This window comes from Bos mutus, chromosome 10, assembly GCF_027580195.1.
Source record: "Bos mutus isolate GX-2022 chromosome 10, NWIPB_WYAK_1.1, whole genome shotgun sequence".
NCBI classification, from domain to species: domain Eukaryota; kingdom Metazoa; phylum Chordata; class Mammalia; order Artiodactyla; family Bovidae; genus Bos; species Bos mutus.
Genome location: NC_091626.1, coordinates 11,763,312 through 11,765,788, shown reverse-complemented (window position 1 = coordinate 11,765,788; position 2,477 = coordinate 11,763,312). Strand labels below are relative to the sequence as shown.

Here is a 2,477-nt window from a genome sequence, read left to right as displayed (position 1 = left end):
TTGGATCATTGAAAAACCAAGGGAGTTCCAGACAAATATCTACTTCTGCATTATTGACTATGTCAAAGCCTTTGACTGTGTGGATCACAACAAACTGTGGAAAAATTCTTCAAGAGACGGAACTACCAGACCACCTTACCTGCCTCCTGAGAAATCTGTATGCAGGTCAAGAAGCAACAGTTAAACATGGAGCAACAGACTGGTTCCAATTCGGAAAGGAGTAGGTCAAGGCTGTATATTATCACCCTGCTTATTTAACTTATATGCAGAGTACATCATGAGAAATGCTGGACTGGATGAAGCACAAGCTGGAATCAAGATTGCTGGCAGAAATATCAATAACATCAGATATGCAGATGACACCACACTTATGGCAGAAAGTGAAGAACTAAAGAGCCTCTTGTTGAAAGTGAAAGAGGAGAGTGAAAAAGTTGGCTTAAAGCTCAACATTCAGAAAACGAAGATCATGGCATCTGGTCCCATCACTGCAGAGCAAATATACGGGGAAGCAGTCCAAGAATTTTTGGCGGGGGCTCCATAATCACTGCAGATGGTAACTGCAGCTATGAAATTAAAAGGCTCGCTCCTTGAAAGAAAAGATATAACCAATCTAGACAACACAGTACAAAGCTGAGACACTAACCTTGCCAACAAAGGCCCATCTAGTCAAATATATGCTTTTCCTGGTAATAAGGTATAGACGTGAGAACTGAACTATACAAATAAGAAAACTTAGCACTGAAAAATTGATGCTTTATTAACTATAGTGTTGGAAAAAGACAATGAGAGAAACTAACCAACCCCATCTTAAAATCAGTCCTGAATTTTCATTGGAAATACCAGTGCTGAAGCTGAATTACCAATACTTAAAACCCCCGAGAGCAAAAAATCTGACTCATTTACAAACTGACTAAAAGCAAGACACATGTATCTTCAACTCAATCATTAAGGATTATACAATAATTTCCCAAAACCAACAATAAATACACACACCTTAACAAGCTTTCTCCAACTCTTTAGTTGTACTTCCTAGTTAAACGAATTAGATCTTATTTTTAACCAATGTAAGTAGCTTTGCCGGAGCAAAGCCTCAAAAAATTGGTTTTAGACTCAGAGTTGTTCCTCTCCACGGAAATCTTTAGTAAAAGGCGAAAGATTTATACGATTTGAAGAGAAACCAGAGTATAACCTATCCCCTAGTAATTCACAGCTCCAGTAACAGAAACTCCTAGAACAGTGAGAGTGACTAGCTAACACCGAGAGCCAGTGCCTGAACAAAAATTTCTAGATTACTCTGTAAACAAGGGTCTAATTTCAGAAAACATAGGTAAAAGAAAATTTGAAGTTTTATAATTTTAAACTTGTACGGTGTTTAGCGCTGGGAGGGTATGCAAATAAGGCAAGTGGGCGGCCTCTCCGCTCGGGAAAGCTGTCTCCAGGCACCGCCCCTGTGTCAGCACTAGGGGGCGAAGCGGCGGGCGGGCTGGCTGGCATGGACACGCCGCACCCAGCGGAGACCCGGGTTTCAGATGTTTTGTGTATGTCTGAGTTTGATTTCTGTTACAGACTTTGCTGTTAAATTGAAAAAGAAAAAAAAAAAAGCAAGTAATTGGCACCAAATTCATGACCGTGGTTCCTCCCTTCGGTGGATTGACGGTTTTCAAAGTTTGACAATTTCCTTCTTCTTGAACTGCGTGGTGGGCACACAGGTGTTTTGTCTGTTTGTACCATGCACGTCCAAGATGTACACTCTGGAATATTCTGCCGTTTGAGAAAAATTCATAGCCGTGTCCTGTTTAAAATTGGAGCTTTGGATATTCCCAGGGGGTCCAGTGGTTTGGGCTCTAGCTTTCACTCCCTGCTGGTTCCTTTCCTGGTATGGGAACTGAGTGAAGTCGCTCAGTCGTGTCTCTTTGCGACCCCATGGACTGTAGCCTACCAGGCTCCTCGGTCCATGGAATTCTCCAGGCAAGAATACTGAAGTGGGTTGCCATTTCCTTCTCCAGGGGATCTTCCCAACCCAGGGTAGGGGAACTAAGATCCCTCAAAATGCGCAGGCAAAAAAAAAAAAAAAAAAAATGGCGCTTGCCGCGCTGGGTTTCAGATTTCCTGCCTCCTGATCTGATGCTACTTGTGGCGATGAAATCTTGTTATTTCAGCTTCAGACCTCGAGTCTCATCTTATTTAGAAAACAAACCAAAAAACCCCCATGAGCTGTACTCTCCTCTGCAGTGCTCAGGAACGGGCTCCGACAGTCTACAGAGACTCCTTAATGATTGTGGTAACTGAAAGTCTTGGGAAAGGAAATTGCAGTTCTTTGATTCTTTTCTGGAGGCCGTGTCAATATTCCACTTCCCAACTTTGATACCTCTCAGTTGTCATGTTTGGTTTGCTAGTTTTTCTGCTCACAATATATTTGACATTATATTTGGTTTAAATTAGTCGAAAACAGCTTTTGGGGGATATAATCCACTTAC

General features: G+C 41.9%; 1 non-coding gene across 1 annotated transcript; it reads right to left on the bottom strand.

Moving 5' to 3' along the window:
- Window positions 1–1,070: 1,070 nt before the first annotated feature.
- On the bottom strand, window positions 1,071–1,186 carry LOC138989648 (U5 spliceosomal RNA). The gene has a single exon (XR_011465897.1). It is a non-coding gene; the product is annotated as a U5 spliceosomal RNA (small nuclear RNA).
- Window positions 1,187–2,477: the final 1,291 nt, after the last annotated feature.